The 23,295-nt window shown below is 50.3% G+C and overlaps 1 long non-coding RNA gene across 6 annotated transcripts; it reads left to right on the forward strand.

The window, feature by feature from the left end:
- The first annotated feature begins 1,040 nt into the window (after positions 1-1,040).
- LOC132371144 (uncharacterized) lies at positions 1,041-22,724 on the forward strand. 6 transcript variants are annotated; one of them, XR_009504769.1, is made up of 8 exons: positions 1,041-4,316; positions 5,040-6,450; positions 6,737-10,681; positions 12,206-12,439; positions 12,584-12,703; positions 12,782-12,873; positions 13,129-14,584; positions 22,599-22,724. It is a non-coding gene; the product is annotated as an uncharacterized LOC132371144 (long non-coding RNA). The 6 variants fall into 6 exon arrangements; XR_009504770.1 differs by lacking the exon at positions 22,599-22,724 and adding an exon at positions 17,039-17,246; XR_009504767.1 differs by lacking the exon at positions 22,599-22,724 and having other exon boundaries at positions 5,040-6,157; positions 6,239-6,450; positions 13,129-16,128.
- The last annotated feature ends 571 nt before the right edge of the window (positions 22,725-23,295 follow it).

Genomic DNA, 23,295 nt, shown 5'->3' on the forward strand with positions numbered 1-23,295 from the left:
CGGTGGAGCTCATCCTGCCACGCTCTAGAACTAAAGGGAAACTCAACGTGAGTACTGGCCTCGAGGTAAGTCCCTGTGTAGCCGTGCAGAAAGGGAGGCATGCAGCTCTTTCCATGAGGTCTTAGTCAGTGTTCTGCTTTATTTTATTTTATTTATTTCATTTTTTATTGTTTTTTTAAAATTTATTTATTGATTGCTTGTTATGTTGGGTCTTCGTTTCTGTGCTAGGGCCCTCTACAGTTGCGGTAAGTGGGGGCCATTCTTCAGCGCGGTTCGTAGGCCTCTCACTATCACGGCCTCTCTTGTTGCGGAGCACAGGCTCCAGAGGCGCAGGCTCAGTAGTTGTGGCTCACGGGCCCAGGTGCTCCGCGGCATTTGGGATCCTCCCAGACCAGGGCTCGAACCCGTGTACCCTGCGTTAACAGGCAGATTCTCAACAACTGCGCAACCAGGGAAGCCCCTGTTCTGCTTTATTTTAAAGAAAGTACCCTTTTCAGGACTCCTAGGCCCCTCGGGTGAGCATGATTTTCCCTCCAAGATCAGTGAGTACCTCCAGACCCCTGTGGGCCTGCTAGGCAACATCGAGGCCCAAAGGTCGGGCCTTCGGAGGCCCTCTGTGTATGCCGAGTGATGGGCAACACACTGCTCGTTCCTTAAGGAGAGCTACATTTCCAGAGCACTGGAACAGACTCAGGACCACATTTCTAGCCAGTGCGACGTGCCATGGAAGTGTTCGTCACGGCCCCCGTCTGAGCTGCCATGAGAAAACACTCTGCTTAGGATTCTTCGAGGACCTCGTACCTGAAGTCACTCTGCTCGAGGAGAAAGTCAGCATCCTACCATGCTGTGTCACTAAAGGGACACTCAGCGAGAGTACGTGCCTCAAGGTAAGGCCCTGAATTGCCATACAGAAGCGGAGGCGTGCAGCATTTTCCATGAGGCCGTAGCCGCTGCTGTGCATTGGTTTAACGTCAGTACACTTTGCAGGACATCTAGGAACCCCGCGTGGGCACCCTATTCCCTGCAAGAACACTGAGTACCCTCAGGCCCCCATGGGCCTGCTAAGCCACATCCAGGCCAGTAGCCCTTCGGAGCCACCCTGTGTATGCCGAGTGTAGGGCAACAGACTGCACTCTTTCTTGGGACAGCTTGATTTCCTCCACACTCCCACAGGTCGACGAACACCTTTCTAGCAGGTCCAACATACCGTGCAAGTGTGACTCATTGCCCTAGTCTGAGCTGTACTGAGAATAACCCTCGGCTTCGCATTCGATCTGGGACCCCCTGCCTGAAGTCACCCTGCCTCCAAGAGAATGTCGGCTTGCGTTCCGACTGCAACTAAAGCCCAGTTCCTCGTGTAACACTGCAGGCTTTTGAAGAGCCACGGGCCCGGAAGCTAAGCTGGGGCGTTCCTTGGTTGAGGCAGTTCGCTGTTTGCAGAACACCCTGCTTCGAGGAGTTGATTCAGGGAAGGAACCACTGGGTAACCTGTGTCTGTTTGGACTTGTTAGAAAGCACAGGGATGTATGCTGCGTGTGCCCGTGAAAATGGGGGCCTGATGGAACTAGCCTTGCTTTCCCATTTTGAAAGCTCCATTCATGCTGCCTTGAAGCTACTTGAAATTGACTGCTGTTGACAGGCCACTAGCCACTGTAGGCATGGCTCTGGGAAGAAAATGAGTTTTCTCTCGGTAAGCCGGGTGCTTCGATGGGCGGGGTGGAGCTCATCCTGCCATGCTCTAGAGCTAAAGGGAAACTCAACGTGAGTACTGGCCTCGAGGTAAGTCCCTGAGTAGCCGCGCAGAAAGGGAGGCATGCAGCTCTTTCCATGAGGTCTTAGTCACTGTGCTGCTTTATTTTATTTTATTTTTTTATTTTTTATTGTTTTTTTGAGATTTATTTCTTGATTGATTGATTGTTATGTTGGATCTTCGTTTCTGTGCTAGGGCCCTCTACAGTTGCGGTAAGTGGGGGCCACTCTTCATCGCGGTGCGTAGGCCTCTCACTATCGCGGCCTCTCTTGTTGGGAGCACAGGCTCCAGAGGCGCAGGCTCAGTAGTTGTGGCTCACGGGCCCAGTTGCCCCGCGGCCTGTGGGATCCTCCCAGATCAGGGCTCGAACCCGTGTACCCTGCATTGGCAGGCAGATTCTCAACCACTGCGCAACCAGGGAAGCCCCTGTTCTGCTTTAATTTAAAGGAAGTACCCTTTTCAGGACTCCTAGGCCCCTCGGGTGTGCATCATTTTCCCTCCAAGATTAGTGAGTACCTCCAGACCCCTGTGGGCCTCCTAAGTAATATCGAGGCCCAAAGGTCGTTCCCTCGGAGGCCCTCTGTGTATGCCGAGTGATGGGCAACACCCTGCACGTTTCTTAAAGAGAGCTACATTTCCAGAGCACTGGAGCAGCCTCAGGACCACATTTCTAGCCAGTGCGACGTGCCATGGAAGTGTTCGTCATGGCCTCCGTTTGAGCTGCCATGAGAAAACACTCTGCTTAGGATTCTTCGAGGACCTCGTATCTGAAGTCACTCTGCTCGAGGAGAAAGTCAGCATCCTACCATGCTGTGTCGCTAACGGGACACTCAGCGTGAGCAGTTGTCTCGAGGTAAGGCCCTGAATTGCCATGCAGAAGCGGAGGCGTGCAGCAGTTTCCAGGAGGCCGTAGCCGCTGCTCTGCATTGTTTTAACGTCAGTACGCTTTGCAGGACATCTAGGAACCCTGCGTAGGCACCCTATCCCCTGCAAGAACACTGAGTACCCTCAGGCCCCCATGGGCCTGCTAAGCCACATCCAGGCCAGTAGCCCTTTGGAACCACTCTGTGTATGCTGAGTGCAAGGCAACAGACTGCACTCTTTCTTGGGACAGCTTGATTTCCTCCACACTCCCACAGGTCGACGAACACCTTTCTAGCAGGCCCAACATACCGTGCAAGTGTGACTCATTGCCCTAGTGTGAGCTGCACTGAGAACAACCCTCGGCTTCACATTCGATCTGGGACCCCCTGCCTGAAGTCACCCTGCCTCCAGGAGAATGTCGGCTTGCGTTCCGACTGCAACTAAAGCCCAGTTCCTCGTGTATCACTGCAGGCTTTTGAAGAGCCACGGCCCCGGAGGTTTAGCTGGTGTGTTCCTTGGTTGAGGCAGTTTGCTGTTTGCAGAACACCCTGCTTCGAGGAGTTGATTCAAGGAAGGAACCACTGCATAACCTGTGACTCTTGGGACTTGTTAGAAAGCACAGGGATGTATGCTGCGTGTGCCCGTGGAATTGGGGGCCTGATGGAACTAGCCTTGCTTTCCCATTTCGAAAGCTCCATTCATGCTGCCTTGAAGCTACTTGAAATTGACTGCTGTTGACAGGCCACTAGCCACTGTAGGCATGGCTCTGGGAAGAAAATGAGTTTTTTCTACGTAAGCCGGGTGCTTGGATGGCCGCGGTGGAGCTCATCCTGCCACGCTCTAGAGCTAAAGGGAAACTCAACGTGAGTACTGGCCTCGAGGTAAGTCCCTGTGTAGCCGTGCAGAAAGGGAGGCATGCAGCTCTTTCCATGAGGTCTTAGTCGCTGTTCTGCTTTATTTTATTTTTTTTATTTTTTATTGTTTTTTTAAGACTTATTGATTGATTGATTGACTGCTATGTTGGGCCTTCGTTTTTGTGCTAGGGCTCTCTCCAATTGCGGTAAGTAGGGGCCACTCTTCATTGCGGTGCGTAGGCCTCTCACTATCGCAGCCTCTCTTGTTGTGGAGCACAGGCTCCAGAGGCGCAGGCTCAGTAGTTGTGGCTCACGGGCCCAGTTGCTCTGCGGCATGTGTGATCCTCCCAGACCAGGGCTCGAACCTGTGTACCCTGCGTTGGCAGGCAGATTCTCAACCACTGTGCCACCAGGGAAGCCACTGTTCTGCTTTATTTTAAAGGAAGTACCCTTTTCAGGACTCCTGGGCCCCTCGGGTGTGCATGATTTTCCCTCCAGGATCCCTGAGTGCCTCCAGACCCCTGTGGGCCTGCTGAGCAACATCGAGGCCCAAAGGTCGGTCCTTCGGAGGCCCTCTGTGTATGAAGAGTGATGGGTAACACCCTGCACGTTCCTTAAGGAGAGCTCCATTTCCAGAGCACTGGAGCAGCCTCAGGACCACATTTCTAGCCAGTGCGACGTGCCATGGAAGTGTTCGTCACGGCCCCCGTCTCAGCTGCCAAGAGGAAACACTCTGCTTAGAATTCTTCGTGAACCTCGTACCTGAAGTCACTCTGCTCGAGGAGAAAGTCAGCATCCCACCATGCTGTGGCGCTAACGGGACACTCAGCGTGAGCAGTTGCCTCGAGGTAAGGGCCTGAATTGCCGTACAGAAGCGGAGGCGTGCTGCAGTTTTCAGGAGGCCGTAGCTGCTGCTCAGCGTTAATTTATTTATTTATTCATTTGTTTATCTGTCTTTGTATCTATCTATTTATTTATTTATTTAATTTAACTTTTTTTTTTTTTATTGTGTTGGGTCTTCGTTGCTGCATGTGAGCTTTCTCTAGTTGCAGCAAGCGGGGTCTACTCTTCGTTGCGGTGCGCGGGCTTCTCATTGAGGTGGCTCCTCTTGTTGTGGAGCAGAGGCTCTAGGCACACGGACTTCAGTAATTGTGGCATGCGGGCTCAGTAGTTGTGGCTCCCGGACTCTAGAGCGCAGGCTCAGTCGTTGTGGATCACAGGCTTAGTTGCTCCGCAGCATGTGAGATCTTGGTGGACCAGGGCTCGAACCCATGTCCCCAGCATCGGCAGGTGGATTCCCAACCACTGCACCACAAGCGAAGCCCCTGCTCTGCATTATTTTAACATCAGTATGGTTTGCAGGATATCTAGGAGCCTCGCGTGGGCACCCTATTCCCTGCAAGAACACTGAGTCCCCCCAGGCCCCCATGGGCCCGCTAAGCCACATCCAGGCCCGTAGCCCTTCGGACCCACTCTGTGTATGCCGAGTGTAGGGCAACACACTGCACTTTTTCTTGGGACAGCTTGATTTCCCCAGCAGTCCCACAGGTCCACGAACACTGTTCTAACAGGTCCAACATGCCGTGCAAGTCTGGCTCATTGCCCTAGTCTGAGCTACACAGAAAAAAAACCCTCGGCTTCGCATTCCATCTGGGACCCCCTGTCTGAAGTCACCCTGCCTCCAGGAGAAAGTCGGCTTGCGTTCCGACTGCAACAAAAGCCCAGTTCCTCGTGTAACACTGCAGGCTTTTGAAGAGCCACGGGCCCGGAGGCCTAGCTGGGGCGTTCCTTGGTTGAGGCAGTTCGCTATTTGCAGAACACCCTGCTTCGAGGAGTTGATTCAGGGAAGGAACCACTGGGTAACCTGTGTCTCTTTGGACTTGTTAGAAAGCACAGGGATGTATGCTGCGTGTGCCCGTGGAAGTGGGGGCCTGATGGAACTAGCCTTGCTTTCCCATTTTGAAAGCTCCATTCATGCTGCCTTGAAGCTTCTTGAAATTGACTGCTGTTGACAGGCCACTAGCCACTGTAGGCATGGCTCTGGGAAGAAAATGAGTTTTCTCCAGGTAAGCCGGGTGCTTCGATGGCTGGGGTGGAGCTCATCTTGCCATGTTCTAGAGCTAAAGGGAAACTCAACGTGAGTACTGGCCTTGAGGTAAGTCCCTGAGTAGCCGCGCCGAAAGGAAGGTATGCAGCTCTTTCCATGAGGTCTTAGTCGCTGTTCTGCTTTATTTTATTTTATTTTTTTTTGTTTTTATTTTTTTTTTTAAAGATTTTTGATTGATTGATTGATTGTTATGTTGGGTCTTCGTTTTTGTGCTAGGGCTCTCTGCAGTTGCGTCAAGTGGGGGCCAGTCTTCATCGCGGTGCGTAGGCCTCTCACTATCGTGGCCTCTCTTGTTGGGGAGCACAGGCTCCAGAGGCACAGGCTCAGTAGTTGTGGCTCACGGGCCCAGTTTCTCTGCGGCATGTGGGATCCTCCCAGACCGGGGTTCGAACCCGTGTCCCCTGCATTGGCAGGCAGATTCTCAACCACTGCGCCACCAGCGAAGCCCCTGTTCTGCTTTATTTTAAAGGAAGTACCCTTTTCAGGACTCCTGGGCCCCTCGGGTGTGCATGATTTTCCCTCCAGGATCCCTGAGTGCCTCCAGACCCCTGTGGGCCTGCTGAGCAACATCGAGGCCCAAAGGTCGGTCCCTCAGAGGCCCTCTGTGTATGCCGAGTGATGGGCAACACACTGCTCGTTCCTTAAGGAGAGCTCCATTTCCAGAGCACTGCAACAGCCTCAGGACCACATTTCTATCCAGTGCGACGTGCCATGGAAGTGTTCGTCACAGCCCCCGTCTGAGCTGCCGTGAGAAAACACTCTGCTTAGAATTCTTCGAAGACCTCGTACCTGAAATCACTCTGCTCGAGGAGAAAGTCAGCATCCTACCATGCTGTGGCGCTAACGGGACACTCAGCGTGAGCAGTTGTCTCGAGGTAAGGCCCTGAATTGCCGTGCAGAAGTGGAGGCGTGCAGCGGTTTCCAGGAGGCCATAGCCGTTGCTCTGCCTTATTTTAACGTCAGTACGCTTTGCAGGACATGTAGGAGCCTCGCGTGGGCACCCTATTCCCTGCTAGAACACTGAATACCCTCAGGCCCCCATGGGCCTGCTAAGCCACATCCAGGCCTGTAGCCCTTCGGAGCCACTCTGTGTATGCCGAGTGTAGGGCAACAGACTGCACTCTTTCTTGGGACAGCTTGATTTCCTCCACACTCCCACAGGTCGACGAACACCTTTCTAGCAGGTCCAACATACCGTGCAAGTGTGACTCATTGCCCTAGTCTGAGCTGCACTGAGAACAACCCTCGGCTTCGCATTCGATCTGGGACCCCCTGCCTGAAGTCACCCTGCCTCCAGGAGAATGTCTGCTTGCGTTCCGACTGCAACTAAAGCCCAGTTCCTCGTGTAACACTGCAGGCTTTTGAAGAGCCACGGGCCCGGAAGCTAAGCTGGGGCGTTCCTTGGTTGAGGCAGTTCGCTGTTTGCAGAACACCCTGTTTCGAGGAGTTGATTCAGGGAAGGAACCACTGGGTAACCTGTGTCTCTTTGGACTTGTTAGAAAGCACAGGGATGTATGCTGCGTGTGCCCGTGGAAATGGGGGCCTGATGGAACTAGCCTTGCTTTCCCATTATGAAAGCTCCATTCATGCTGCCTTGAAGCTACTTGAAATTGACTGCTGTTGACAGGCCACTAGCCACTGTAGGCATGACTTTGGGAAGAAAATGAGTTTTCTCTAGCTAAGCCGGGTGCTTCGATGGCCGGGGTGGAGCTCATCCTCCCACGGTCTAGAGGTAAAGGGAAACTTAACGTGAGTACTGGCCTCGAGGTAATGCTCTGAGTAGCCGTGCAGAAAGGGAGTCGTGCAGCTGCTTCCATGATGTCTTAGTCACTCTTCTGCTTTATTTTAGAGGAAGTACCCTTTTCAGGACTCCTAAGCCCCCCGATTGGCACCCTTTTCCCTACAGATCACTGAGTACCCCCAGACCCCTCTATGTTTGCTGAGCAACAGCCAGGTCAGTTGGCACTTCAGATGCCCTCTGTGTATGCCGAGCAAAGGGCAACATGCTACAGTCTTACTTGAGAGAACTAGATTTCCTCAGCACTCCAGCAGCTTTAGGAAAACGTTTCTACCCCGTCTAACATGCCATGGAATTGTGCCTCATTGCCCTATTGTGAGCTCTACTGAAAATGCACTCTGCTAAGCATTCCTTCTAGGACTTCCTACTTGAAGTTACCGTGCCTCCAAGAGAAAGTTGGCTGGCGTTCCAACTGTGAGTAAAGCACATTTCTTCGTGTTACAGTGCAGGCTTTTGGAGCAAGCACAGGCCCAGAGGCCTAACTCAGGCATTCCTTAGTTGAGGCAGTTCACTACACACAGAACACCCCGTGTAGAAATGCTGATTCAGGGAAGTGCCCAGTGTGTAGCTCGTGTCTCTTTTCACTTGTTAGGAAGCACGTGTAAGTGTGCTACGTGTCCGCTGGGAAATGGGGGCCTGACGGCAGAAGCCATCTCATCAGAGGTGTTGGGAGTGTGTAGAGGCCTTATATTCCTGTTGTGTGTCCTGCAGGCATCCCATGAAAGACCAGAATCTAGGTCAACTTGGGCAAGCCACTTAAGTGAGCCTCAGCTTTCTTTATTTGTAAGGTGGGCACCACAGCGCTTCCCTCCCGTATGCATGGCGAAATCCTGGCAACAAACGTACACCATGTGGCCCCACTTTGAAATCTTTAAAGAGGTCTGCCAATAAAAGTGTCTGGAGGTTGTACCTTCCCTGCAATGCGACACCTGGTCCAAGGTGGAGAGGTCCAGGAGTGAGCAGTTTGCCCTTCACATGAACGGACAGAGCTCAGCCAGCGGCGTCCCTTCACTGAGATCCTGGCTGCCGAGGTCCACACTGTCCATGTATCCAGGCTCGTTTCAGATGGAGACTGAGAGGGCAAATAGGCAGGTGTAAGGATGCAATCCTCAAATCTTTAGCTTCAAATAATCCATCCCAAACTGCTACCCGAGCCCCCCAGTATCAAAAAGGAAACATGTTATAGACCCAGAAAAATGTGTTTCCCAAAAGGCCTAGGTTTGCCCTCATAGTCATCAGTATCTAAAACAGAAGTAGCAGTACACTTAAAATCTTAAACTTCTATGTATTTAGGGACCAAAGGCATTTTCATCAGAAAGAAAAGGGATTTAATAATGAAACCACAGAGAGATAAATTGTTTTCAAGCCCCTGATAAGAGAGGGGAGAAATGTCAACCTCATGGGAGTTGCAGAATCAGCAGTTAGGATTTTCGGATGCCAACTCTGGGGGAGAAGAGACTCCAGCCTGTACCCTCCCCGCCCCCCCTCCGCGGTATGCCTGGTTAGGAGGCGAGTCCTGCAGGCGCGGTGGCCCCTGGGCTGGCCGGAGCGGCAGGATGAGTGCAGGGGTCCCTGGACAGAACAGTTTACCCTCCCTCCCCAGAGACACCTGGCAATGTCTGGAGGGTGGGCTAGCGGCCGGTGGCCAGGGACGCTGCTAAACACACTGCAATGCCCAGGACAAAGCCCACCACAGGGAGCGATTCAGCCCAGAATGTCAGCAGTGCTGAGGGTGAGAAACCTATGCATGTGACAATGCTGGCCTCCAGGAGAAGCTCAGGAGACAGCCCAACCCCCTTCCTTCCCACAAGGGGGCGATGGTCCTCTCCTGTAGCTTGCTCCGATTTAAGGGCCTTTTGCTGTCCGCTGCTGGTGAGTGACCCGGTGCCCTGGCTTTAGGGGTCGGGGCCTGAGGGCCTCGTTAGCTCCCTGAATTCTGTGCACTCAGAGTGCGCTTCGCCCCCACGCTCCCCGCTGTTGTAGAGCAGGGTCTGCAAAGCCAGGAGGGGGGATTGCTGGATTTGGCGCTAGCAGGCGTGGTCTTGGCAGCACTGGTAATGCACAGGGTGGTATTTGGGGTAGAAAGAGACGAATCAGGCCGATTAGCAGCGAGGTGGCGGCTGCCGTGCGGAGCGCCCCTGAGTCGCGAGGCTCCGGGACCCGCTGGTCAGCAGCAGAGGTGTGACGACGACACAGTCTCGCACCGTGCCCCGCGGCCTGGGCCTTTCGGAGCTGCCCTCTTCAGAAGGCTCTCCCAGGCGCAGACCACCCCATCCCCAAGCCCCAGCACGCTGGCCACTCCGCACTGGACATCGAGAGGTCGTGCGGGGTGTGGTGTCCACGCCAGACTGACGTCCAGGTCAGAGGGGCTCAGCCTGAGGCTGAAAGGATATGGATGGATCAGTAGGTTAGTGGCGGTAATATCTCTTGGGAGGGAATCACAGGGAATTTTTACTTCTCAGTTATCTTCTGCATTTTAAAAACTTCTGCCATGCGTATGCATTTCTGTAACCAAAACCTTATTAGAGTGGAAGCTTAGCGAGGCAGCTTTGCAAAAGGACCCTGCCTGACTCTTGACCCACCTGTGTGCCTAAATGCGCATGTAGCTGGGGCTTGGTCAGCAGTGGTGACCTCCTGAAGCTATTTACAACCTGTAAACGGTGTGTGCTCCTCCATGGGATACCTCAGTTCTCTGACTCTCAGGTTCTTCTTCTGTGGAGAAAAAGGGCAGATATGTTCTACAAATGTCCACAGTTCCCCGTGGAGAAGGTACCTCTGGGCATGAACATGTGCTGGAGTGGCATGATGCTGGGGTCTGCCCCTCGCAGCTCAATCTCAAAGACTCCAAGCAGAGCCGCCTACTTTATATTTTTCTTCCCTTCTGAAGACATTGGCTGGCACTTGGCCTTGGTCTAGGGTGTACGCCTTCTTCAACCTGTTGACTGCAGAGTCCTCACATTGCTTTGGGCTTGGTCCAAGTCTGTGCTTGAGTGGAGGACGGGGCTTTGAGAGGGTCCACACGCCCCTCCTTCCCAGCCACGCACCTTCTTTTCCTTGCCAAGCTCTCCCTTCTCCTACTGTGCCAACAAAGCAGCTGCTTCAACCTCTTCTGTAACCTGGGCTCTCCCATCTGTCTTCAGTTTTTCCCGTGCTCATAGCTGGTTAGAAGCCTGCGGGGGGGTGTTTTTCAGACGAACTTGAGTAACTTGCCCTCGTAGATTCGTTAAGAGCCTGTAGGTGTCGAAGGGATTTGTGGAAAAGACACAGCAGAGTCTGCGAGAACCCGAGGCGGCTGTGGCTGGAGCCAGGTGAGCCACAGGTTAGGGGCGTCTGGGCCTCATCCTGTGTGAGGGTGGATGCGCTACTGCTGTCCTCTGCCTCGGGCCCTCATCTGTGAAATGGGGGAACAGTGAGGACTGCCCTCCCGAGGTCGTCATGAGGCTTAATGTGTGAACGCACCGACCACTCAGAGCAGCCGTCACCGCAGGGAGCAGTGTGTGTGTGTGTGTCATTGTAGCCGCTGGGCTTCGCTTTTCTCCACCAGCTCCTTCTTCACGGGGAAGCAAGGAGAGGCATGGGAGGGAGGGAGGGAGAAGACTAGAAAAAGGAGGCAGAGGGAGGTCCCTGGGGAAGGGTTTCTGCCACTCATGCATGGGTGGCCTGGGGTCCAAACTTGGGGTTTTACACCAGGGCGTGTGAGCAAGGGGCTGCGGCCAGGGGCACAGCATTTGCAGACCGCGCGCAGGTCTGGACAGAGCAGGAAGACGCCAAGGTTCTGCCTCCTCCCAGCTGTCAAGGCCCGAGGCAACAGGTCACCCCTTCTGAGTCCCTGAGAAATTGGGAGGTGCTAGTCCAAGGGCACAAAGTTTCAGTTATGCCAGATGAACAAGTTCTGGAGTTCTGCTGTATAATATGGTGCCTGTAGTTAACAATACTGTATTGTGTGCTTAAAATTTACTGAGGATGGCTCCTATCTTAAGTGTTCTTACCATACACACAAAGAATGATGATAATAGGAATAATAATAAAGGAATGAATAGGTCGGGAGGACACCTTTGGAGTGACACATATGTTTACGGTGTAGATTGTGGTGATGGTTTCATGGGTGTAATCTGTCTCCATACTCACAAAGTTGCATGTATTAATCATGTACAGCTTTCTGTATGTCATTGATACCTTCATAAAGTGGTTTAAAAAAATAAAATGGGGGAGATATAGTCACTCCAAGTACTGAACACATTGCCTGTCACAGTAAATAAGCAAATAAATGTAATTATGGTTTAAGCTTAGCTCAGGACTGAGAGTGGGTACTTGGCAGGTGGTGTCTGTGGCCAGCTCCTCCGCCCTGGCTCAGCACTGCTTCTGTGAAGCACAAGGGCTCCCCAAACACAGAGACCAGCTCCAGGTGCACAGTCCTGACAGAGAAGGTGGGCTGGTCGCAGACACCTTGTTTTGGTTACTTGCTATTCCTTCCCCCACACACCCTTTCATTGTCCTGGTGCTTAACCTTTAACTCCTGTAAGAAGCTGGGTTTGCAGATTTCTGAAGACATTTTGCAGTGTGCAGACCTGTTTCACCTTTGTTCCCCATCCTTGGGTCTGGAGATAAAGGCGGGAATACAGTACTCTATGAAAGGAACAATCATAAACCTCAGGTGCCTCAGACTTCAAAGAAATGGCAAACTAGGCATCTCATTTTATACATGGTCCTCTTTAAGTATACTTGTATGTACATAAAATGAAATTGTACTGAAGTAAATCTTATTGCTGAACGTTTGCTTTCCGGAAGATACTTTGGTGTAATAGTTCCTAAGAAAATTTGTTTTTTTAAAGGACCAAAAGTGGGGTGAATGTTTCATGGGTAAAGACCTTTTTCGTAACGAGTGAAGGTGAAATGAGCAGACTGTGCGACTCAGATTCCAGCTGCGTCCCCATCACTCCCCTCGGGAGTGTGCCGGAAGGACCCCAGAGAGCTGGCCCGCTGGGATGAGCTTATAGCCTTGGGGCCCCAAACTGGAAGGATGATCAGCATTCCTGGTGCTCTGGGTTCAGCAAGACCTGACTGAGGTGGGTGGGAGGTGAGTGGGAACACAGTTTTGCCGAGAGCTATCTCGTTGGCCTGTGTTAGAGGGGGAACAGAAGGTAAGAGCAGGCCTGGGTGAATCCCAGGTGCTGGCTGAATGTCTTTTTTTTTTCTTTTTTTTAATAAAGGGACTCTCTTTTCTGGTTGTTGGCTGAGTATGTAATGTCCACTCTGGGTCATCTAAGGGCCGAGACCAAGTACTCTGTTCCTGCTGTGACCCGTGCTTCTGCTACCATGTGCTGCACAAGGTAGGTACCTCAGAGTCCTAGCTGAACAGCTCATAGAGAGACAGGTCTCACCCTTGCTTCTCCACCTGCATCTTACAGAGCTGGAAAGTAGGAACTGCAGCCCGGCAAGCCACGGACCCAGGCAATCCTAAAACTGCAAAGTCACCTGTGTTGATTCCAGCCAGCTTTTAGTAAGTAAATCCGTGACTCTTGTAAGAAGAGATTTCAGAAGATGTGTACCTTCTAGAGAATTCACATTTAGTGAGGGGCGTGTGAAAAGGTGTACACAATTTTAATCTTTTTATTTTACTAATAGTGTATCTTAATGATTGAAAAATAGAAATTCCTGTAAATAAAAAGAAAACCAGAAAGTACTCATACTTTACACACCTAGTGTTCACGGTCTAATGGGCCTGCTTCGCCTTCCCCTCTCTCTTCTATCTGAGCCTGCAGGATGGACGGGACTCACCTGGTACAAGTGACGCGGGATCGAGCTGGACTCTTGGTTTTCTGCTCCGCCTCTGCTTCCTCTCCGCATCCTGGACTCTAAAGAAGATGAATGAAATGTCTGCTCTGGTTGCTGGCTGTTTCATCGCCAACTTAACCTCAGTCTGTGGTTGTGGAGGGCCTCAGAAGTCAGGAAGGTCCCCCGCCGCCAACCTGGGGAGGGTGGGGCCGGACCCAGGTTCCAGCCCAGCCCTGACACGCAGTGCACTGAGTGGGACATGTTGGCATGCATGCAAGGCTGTAGCGCTGCCAGCCCCCATATGCTGCTTTCTTGAGGGCTGGCGGTGCCCTTCAGGACTGGCTGCATCCTTTGTCCCATTTGAGTGGGCAGTAGTAGATAATAAAATCTCAGAATATCCCTTGACCCCTGACCATCCAGGCAGGCATCTGTGGTCCTCCAGCTCAGGCCTGCCTGGGCCCTGTCAAGCCCCTGTGGCCAATCACTGAGCTGACGTTGCTGCTGGGCAATTGAACAGCTACCTGGGCAGCGTAGACGGCCCCTTGGGATGTTTCAGTTCCCTACATCCATGTGATTGAGAAAAGGGCCTCCTCCCTTATAGCCTCTCAGCCTTCCGAGAGGACGTAACCCTCCAGACATTGAGTGTGGCCCTGGCCACAACCAGCATACAGCAGACCGTGGCCCTGCAATCCTCTGGCCTTCGGGTTGTTGCAAATCTTTGACATTCATACTCATTAAAAATCAAAGGTATGGGAGCAAGTGGCTTCCCAGCTGGTGTTTTCACCCTGAGGCCACGTGGTCTCCAGGAGCCACGTGCATCCGGGCCCAGTCCCTGCGGCCTCCGGAAAGCCAGCCAACTGTGGATTCCACGGTATAGAATCATCCTTGAGACACTGCTCTGCTGAGTAACAGTTTCCTTACCACCTACCGTTTGGTTTCTGTTCTCTGTAAAGGAGAGAGCAGAGACTGGAAAATGAGCAAATGTGTTCTGTGGAGGTGGGTGATTAATATAGTCAGAGGGCAGGTGTGACTCCTGGGCTCCCACCTCCCAGGGACACGAATGAAGTCTGTGTGCCTTTTGAGGTACACTGGCAATCAGGGCCAGCCTCTGATATGAGGCCCCGATGCCCAAAGCAAGAGTCTTGAGTTTACCACCAACAGCAAAGTTGCTATTTTAGCTAGTGGAAGAGCTTCCTGCCATCAAGGGAGGACAGCAAGAGCCCTGGATGGGTGACCACAGCCCCTGACCTTAACTGAACCTCTACTTTTCTGTTAAAATGGACATTGAGTGGGTGTCGCCTGCAGATTCTGGAAGCCCTGGATGCAGCGAGAGAGAGTGTTCCTGTGCATGGGGCCACCCGAAGGCATTTAGCAGCACAAAGGATTGGAGGGAGACCAGATCACACTGCAAGAGAGTGAGCCACCAGAACTGCCAGGTCCAAATCCACTCTTAAACCTGTCTCTTGCAGTTATTAATTTATTTCTATCGTTTAAAAATAATGTTTTATTTTACTTTAGTAAGTGTGTCCAGTCCATTGGAATCAAAAAAGTCATAGCTGATACATCAGAACGAATAATCTCTGAGACTCCCTTGGGTGCCCTACTGGATGGGGCATGGCTGGGAGAGATGAAGACACTGAGCAGGGTCCGAACTTAGGGGAACTGCCAGACTGCTGTGTCTCTGTTCCTTCCCTGTCCCAGGAGAGCGAAATCCCGGAACAATGAAAGGACAAGCAAAAGGGGGAAGAGGTCTTTTGGTGGCTTAACTGTTGTGTTTGTATTTTCCTTTGTTATGTTCCGTTTTGTTAATGTGTGTTTTTACTAGGAAGTTACCCATTTCCTCTAGATTTCTAGTGTGATGCAATAGGTTTCTCATTCTAGTTTTCATCTGAATTGTCTCTTATTAACTGACATCCATATTTCATTTGGGTTTCCTTCATTCTAAGTTTTTCTCTTCCAGGATGCCATCCAGTGTATCATGTGACATTTAGTCATCATGTCTGTTTAGGCTCTTCTGGGCTTTCACAGTTTCTCAGACTGTCCTTGTTTCTATGACCTTGACATTGGTGAGGAGTACTGGTCAGATACTTTGTTGACTGTCCTGCATTGGAATTTACTTGGTGTTTTTCTCAGGATTAGGCTTGAGTTATGCGTTTTGAGTAAGCAGATCACAGAGGTAAAGTGCTTTCTCATCACTTTATATCAAGGGAACAGGCTCTCAAGGCAACTTATCACTGTTACTATTAACTTTGGTCACCTGGCTGAGGTAGTTTGTCAGATTTCCCCACAAGGAAGTTAAGTTTTTCCTATTTCCGTGCTGTGTGTCTTCTCCAGGAGGAAGCTACTTTGGGAAGCAGCACTTATGGAGACAGGAGTTATCTCCACCTCCACAATCCATGGATGGCTGAGTGTCCACATCAATTATTGGGACTTCCACATAGGAGATTTCTAGTCAACCTTATTGATTAAAGCAAACAAACAAACAAAACCCTATGCAGTTACTTATTTTTACCAGCATGGACACCTGTGGACAGTTTTTTTCTTTGTTTTCTTTGTTTTTTTAACTTTTTGTTATAATCCAGCAGTCCAGATTTTGTTGCTAAGTTCATTCCTACTTTGGCTATTGAGAGCTCTTTCCATTGGCTCCTGTTTTCCTTTGACATCATTCCACTCTGTGGATTTTTTTCCTTGATACTTCCTTATTTTCTGATATAAGATTCAAGATTGTCCTGGCTCATATATTTACTGTGTCAGTCCTAGTGTCAGCCGTTATTTCAAAGAGCTCTGGTTCCTTTTACTAGAGAATGTTATGAAAAAGTTACATATAGGAGCTAAAAGTGCTCAGCTGATAATGCAAGGAAATATATGCATGTATTCCCACCTCTGTGTATTGTTAGGTCTCAGGGAGGGCTGCTCCACAATGGCATATCAATTATTTTGAGTTACAGTTCCTTAATAAATGGCTGGTGCAAGAGGGACACTCTGACTCTCTATCTCCTTGAAAGCAGGAAATAAGTCTCTCATGTGAAAGGTGCAGAAGCCTATATGAACAACACTTGGTACTTCTTTAATTTACTGCTCCAAGCCCAAACTCTGTTTAGATTCTTCACTAATTGAGTATCCCAAACCTAAGTTTCTTTGGCCTGTAAATTCCTCATAACTTTATTCTATGATGAAATTAAACCTCACTTTCTGCTACAGTTGGGGAGGGATCTGTAAAGCACCTTGGTTTTTAAAGCAAAGGTTTGTCACTGGAACAAAGTGTTCCCCCAAAATAGTCTGATGCTCAAGATGTCTGTGTTCCCTTCATGTGATAGTTCAGGGCCTATCACAGGTCAGGGCCCAGGCTCTGTCCTCCTTGTTTCTCTTCCCTGCTTTCAGGTGGAGGGCTCCCACCAGCAGGGGATGGGGTGACCACATGGCACCGTGCCCTCCATCCTAGGACACAGGCTGGCCAAGGCCCTCACCACCTCCAGCACTTCCATTTGGAGCTGCAATGGGTGGGAAGGCTGGGAGGTGCAGGCTGGCTGTGAACAGGAGAAAGGGACGTGGGTTCTGGTGGACAGCTGGGCGGCTCTGCTGTGGCAGGGTCACCCGGAAGCTGGCGCACAGCCTCTGGTCCTGTGAAACATGATTACACAGCAGCATGCAGTCTCTGATGCTTTGTGGTTCTGGAAATCCTATAGGAGGTGGTTCAGAGCAGATTAAGGTAATGCTCTCAGTGGAGGTGGTGAAGACAAAGGTCTGCCCTTGAGACTGAAGGTGCTAATGTGGGTGTATATACAGGACAAAACCATCTCGTGTGAATGTAGATCAGGCTCGTTTAAGATCAGTGCAGTCATGGGGCTTCCCTGATGGTGTAGTGGTTGATAATCTGCCTGCTGATGCAGGGGACACGGGTTCGAGACCTGGTCCGGGAAAATCCCACATGCCGCAGAGCAGCTATGCCCGTGTGCCACAACTACTGAGCCCCCACGCCTAGAGCCCGTGCTCCGCAACAAGAGAAGCCACCGCAATGAGAAGCCCGCACACCGCAGTGAAGAGAAGCCCCCCTCGCCGCAACTAGAGAAATCCCGTGTGCAGCAATGAAGACCTAACGCAGCCAAAAATAAATTAAATAAATAAAGATTTTAAAAATCTTTAAAAAAGGAAAAAAAAAGTATCAGTGCAGTCGTGTTATGCCTAAAATCTCATATCTTGTGCCTTTTCTCGGGCACACCTTCCTCAGTTCCTGAGGCTACTGTAACTCACATACGGGGGAATGGAGAGTGGGCTATCTAGTGTGAGACCTTCTTTACCCTGTGTGTGAGTCTGCTCGGGGCTGCCATAACAAACACCACAGACCGGGGAGCTTGAACAACAGACCTACCTCCTAGTCCTGGATGCCGTCTGAGATCAAGGTGTCTGCAGGCTGGTTTTTCCTTGAGGCTTCTCTTCTCGGTGTGTAGACAGCCATCTTCTCACATGATCTTCTGTGTCCTAATCTCTTCTGGTAGGACATCAGTCTTATTGGATTAGGATCCACCCTAGTGACCTCATTTTACCTTGATCACCTCTTTAAAAACCCCATCTCCAAATACCACCACATCCTGCGGTCCTGGGGGTTAGGGATTCAGCATGTGAATTTTCGGGGGCACAACTGAGCCCACAGCATCCTGCTTAGGAACTAACATGTGCCTGGGTCCTTCCTTCCCTCAAGTCCCATGGGGATCATGCAATAGCTCAGGGAGAGGCCACTCGTGCAGAGTTTGTGTCCCAGCTGGGGAACCCTTCTCTGCTCTCTTTGATCAGGCAGCGGCAGTGCCAGCCCCATCCTGAGGTGAGCAGTTCTGGGGTTTGGTGCCATCTCGCCTGGCCGGCTGAGGTGCTCATTGTCAGGGAACCCAGGAGCCAGCAGCCTCGTGGGGATGCCGGGGACTCTCAGGGCCTTGGCAGATGTCTCCCCCAGCAGATACCCTAGCGAAAGTGGGGAAACATTTGGGGATTACATGTGGGAGAGAGTCACAGTCTCGTTTATGCTTCAGAAAGACCACGTTGGGGTGGGATGTGAGACGCACCATGGGGGCAGGGAGATTTGTCAGGGCCAGATGGAGGAACCAGGCACTAGATCGGGCTTGGGCCAAGACTGTGGGTGTAGAGGGGAATTAGTGTGAATTTGGAGGAGGGGGTCGCAGGGTATGAGATCAGCTGGTGCACAATTCTCTGGTTGGTTGATGGTGAGGTAACAGGGTGGTGAACATTATCAATCCTTAGGTGCCAGTAGGTCTGGGGGCTCTTGATCATCAAGTACAGTAGTTAATGTCTTCCATCTGGTAGAAGTCTGTAAAACAACTCAGGAAGCGTGCATCAGATGCTGTTATCCAGGTACTTCAGAGAGGAGCTACAGCAGAGGATGTGGGGGGGTGGGTCTGTCCTGGGAAGGCCCCATAGGGTCCTGCTCGGTTACACCCGGTGTCTGGGCTCAGCAACCAGGGAAGGTGGGGCTGCTCCTGGGTGTGGGGAGCTGCAGGATCCCGGTCCCCTGAGGGCCCTGTTAGCCCCCAAGGTGAGATGGGGGTGCAGTGACTGGACAGAGGCGTCTGGCCTGGGAGAGGGGTCCGGGCTGGAAATGTCACGGGACTCATCGCAGGGAGGGAGAGGAAAGACCAGGCTGGGGAAGGTGGGTTACAGCAGACTCCACGGATGTGTCTGTGGGCCTGACAGAAGCAACTCAGAGCCAGAAGAAGTGGCCGTCAGGAGCTCAGCTTCATTCTCCTGTTCCTTTGTAAAACTGCTGTGTCAGTTTGAAACACCACCAGGAGACTTCTGGGCCCATTGCTGCCATGGTTTCATCAAAGGGGCCCGGGTGGAAAACAGAACCACTGCAGGCCCCACCCATGTCCCCACTGGGGGTGAATCCGATCAGGGCTCCAGGGCTCACAGACTTGAGGGAACCTCTGTCCTCCAGACTGGTCTTCCTCCTTCCTCTCACCTGCTGGTCAGGAGCCCAGGCACCCCCATCCTGGCTCCATCCCTCAGGGCCTGGATTCTGGGACAGCTTAGAGGTAATGCAAGACCCTCACGCTCATTTATGTGCCTGGGGGCAAGAATGTCTAAAAAGGTGCAACTGGCTGATTACAGAGGGCTGAGTGTTTGCAGCAGGTATGGTTGGAAAGATGGGGTGTGAGTTTCCTATGTCTTCACAGCCTTCCCAGTGTAAAGATCTGTGCATGTCCTATGGCCAGTGAACTCCCCACACCATCCTCCCAGGAAGCTCAGCCAAGTATTATGAGGGCAGAGGCTCTCCCCTTGCTTATCTGTAACTTCCCACTCCCACAGTGAGGAGCTTGGTGCCCACTATCTGCCATTTACCTATGCATTGCTCCTTTCCAGATTACATGTGCAGAGGTTTCAGAATTGTTAGCTGCTACACCCTGGAAAGAACTCCATAAAATAAAGTCCACTGTTTGTGTACATTTTGCATTTAGTTTAGAGATTGCGTTCATTTCCACAGTTAACTTAGGTCAGCACCTTTTATCCCATCCCCTACAGTGAGATTTTTCCATGCATTTCTAATACAGTTAGATTCGGTCACCTTGAGTATTCCATCCTGTAATACCCCTACACTGTAAATAACTAAATTTGAATAGAGTTTGATTGACCCCTTGGGCTATACACATCTATGGGCTTAGACAAATGCATAGTGACAGGTATCCATCCTAGAGCGTCACATGGAACACTTCAAACCCCCCACCGCATGATCTGCTTATCATCTGTGTAGCTTTGCCTTTCCCAGAGTGTCACCAATGGGGTCATACTGTGTGCAGCCTCCTCAGCCTGGATGCTTTCACTTAACAATATATACTGGGGATTTATCCATGTCTTTCCATGGGTTGATGGTGCGTTCCTTTCTGCTGAGTAGTATTCCATTGCATGTGTATGGGAGGCAAAACAATTTTCACTCTGTCCTTCTAGGTTCTTGGTTGAGCCCCACCCCCGCCGTCTAATAAAAGCCAGATTAACAGTAGAAAAACAGAAGTTTAACAGCATGTATACCTCCTGTATACAGGGGAGCTACCCAGAAAAATTGAGTCAGTCCCTGAAATGGCCAAAGCCATCACCTTAAATACCAAATACCATCTTCAGATAAAAACAGAAGACCTTGGGGAAGGGGGGAAGCCAATAGTGACAGGTTATCATGCAAAGCACAGTAAACAAAGGTATTGTATGCAGATTTAAGTTGGGACTTCTCCGTTGATAAGAGTGACTTGAGATTTAATCATCCTTCTATTTCTGGTGCAAAGAGGGACACTCCGTTACAAATGGAGATTTCCTTATAAATGTCCTTCATAAAAGGTCAGTCTCTACTCAGTTTTTTCTATCTTTCTTTTTTTGAATGAGACTGAAATAATCCTTATGCCAGAGAGACATATATTGGCGTGGTGTATTTTGCTCGCCTTGACATGGATGTCCTCCACTTTGCTTCTGCAGTCATCTAGTGAAGGATATCCCGATTTCTTCAGGTTTTTAGCCATTATGAATAGTGCTGCTGTGCATAATTGCATCCTTGTCTGCTTTTAGACATAGATTTTCAAAGCAATTGCCTATATACTGGACGCATAATTGTTGGACCCCGAGGGGAGGCTTGATTAGTTGTGGAAAAAAGCTGCGGAACTGTCTTGCCTCGTGGCTGTGCCTGCACCCCAGCCATGAGGAGGGGTTGCTCCTCACCCTCCAGCAGTCCGTGTTGCCATAGTTTTGTTGGAGTTTAGCCGTCCTAGTAGGTGTGCTGTGATGGCTCACGATTTTAATTTGGAAATCCCTAATAGTATATGATTTTTTGTATAATTTTTGTATGATTTTTATTAGCTGTATATCTTTTTTGGCCAGGTGTGTGTTCAAATCCTTACCCATTTTTAAAATGGGGTTGTTCTAGAGGTCTTTGTCCATTTTGAGTCCAAGTCGTTTACTGGATATGTGGTTTACAAGTATTTTTCTCCCAGTTTGTGGCTTGTCTTTTTTATCTTGGAGAGGCAGCAGTGAGTGGTGGCATGAAGCGAGATCTTCATTCCCTGCCCAGGAATTGAACCTGGATAGCCTGGATGAAAACCAGGAATCCTAGCCACCACCCCCGCTAGCTCTTGCCCCCAGTGAAAAATGCATTTCTCATAGAGGTAAAAACTGTAAAAACAGGTACAAAGTTTATTATTAGAGACATAGCACAACAACAAGTGGGAAAGCACACAGAGAAACCGTTTGTTTAGTTCAGACAGAAGCAAGGCAGAGATGCACACCTGGAGAGAAAGGGTGTGGACACCCTCCCTAATGAGGAGGAGCGCAGTAGAGAGGCGGTTAAGTCACTTATCTAGGGCAGTTCTTCCGGGTCTCTGTTCACCTCTGGCCAATTATCTGGTTTCTTTTTCCACAGCTGCCCTGCCCTAGGACCCTCCCCAACATGCGTTCGCAACTTTTTTCCAACATGGATTACCACCCAGAGGCCTGTGGGACGACCTTAGCATCACCTATTTTGGGGTGGTGCCCCTTCCTTTTTGACCCCCAAGGAACCTTTCTGCACATGTGCAATGTTTCCCTTGCCCCAAGGATGAGAAATGTATGACCTCTTGATCTTTTAACAGGGTTTAGTCCCACTCTGTCCCTCCCATAAAAATGTCCAATGTCTGGTTATTTACCCTATTTCTGTTGCTGGTTTTCATATCGAGGTGCAGACCTCGAAATATAGACAGGAGTCCGGTCATAAATATGTAGTCCTGGAGCCCGTTTGTCTCTTGCTTCAGGAAATGTAAACAGGGGGTTGGTAATGAATGTCCAGCCTGGAGCCCATTTTTTTCTCACCCCAGGAAGTGTGAACCGGAGACCAGTTGTAAATGCGTAGGCTGGAGACCATTTATCTCCTGCCTCATTTTGACTTTGTGAATAAGGTCTTTGAGAGTAGAAATCTTTAATTTTATAAAGTCCACCATATTTTTTTCTTTTGTGATTGGCCTTGTATGTTAAAACTCAAAGCCCGTGATCTATAGACGAAACCCAAGGTCATGTAGATTTTCTTCTATGTTTCTCTGTAATTTTCATAGCCTTGCATTTGAAATATCTGTGAATAAATTTGTGTGAATTTGGCATAAGTTTTAAAGTTCGTGTCTAGGGACTTCCCTGGTGGTCCTGTGGCTAAGGCTCCGTGCTCCCAGTGCAGGGGGCCTGGGTTCCATCCCTGGTCAGGGAACTAGATCCCACGTGCCTCAACTAAGAGTTCGCATGCTGCAACTTAAAAAAGAAAAAGGTCCCGTGTGACACAGCTAAGACTCAGCGAAGCTAAATAAATAAATATTAAAAAAAAAATAAGTAAAGTCTGTGTCTATAATCATTTCATTTCTTACGGTTTCTAGTTAATTGCTCCTTAACTATTTTGGAGAATTCATGGGTCATTTGGCTCTATTTCAATTTGAATTTCTACAGCAGAATGGATGTAGCAGAAGCCGGGTCTCCTCAGGACCCACTGGGGCTTTGGGACACTGTGGGGTCCGGTTCACGCTGACAGGAGCCAGGTCTCCTCTGGACCTGCTGGGAGGTGACGCTGCTAAAGGAAAAGGTGAGGAAATGTGGGGGAGAAGGTTCTTGTGTCTAGTTGAGTGCTGAGGGTGTCTGTCCTCAGAGGACCCAGGAGAGGAAGGGCTTCACGTGGAACACTGGGTTTTTAGCCAGTTTTTGTGTGGTGTAGACAGACTGCAGTGTTCTTTGGTGTGTGGTGTCCAGTTTTGCCAGCACCATTTATTGAGGGGACTGTTGTTTCCCCAGTGTATGTTCTTGGCTCTTTTCTTGTGAATTAACTTACCGCATAACCGTAGGTTTATTTCTTGGGTCTCTGTCCTGTTCCTCTGGTGTGCGTGCCTGTTTTTGTGCCAATTGCACACTTTTTGGTGACTGTAGCTTCGTAATGTAGTGTGAAGTCAGGGAGGGAGATGCCTGCAACCTGTTCTCCTTTCTCAGACTCCCTTTGGCTATTCAGGGGCCTTTGTGTTTCCACACAAATGTTAGGAACGTTTGCTATATTTCTGTGAAGAATGCCATTGGAGTTCTGACCAGGCTTGCTTTGCATTTGAACATTGCTTTTGGTAGAATGGACATTTTAACAGTGTTCTTTGCATCCATGAGC

This window comes from Balaenoptera ricei, chromosome 8, assembly GCF_028023285.1.
Source record: "Balaenoptera ricei isolate mBalRic1 chromosome 8, mBalRic1.hap2, whole genome shotgun sequence".
NCBI lineage: Eukaryota > Metazoa > Chordata > Mammalia > Artiodactyla > Balaenopteridae > Balaenoptera > Balaenoptera ricei.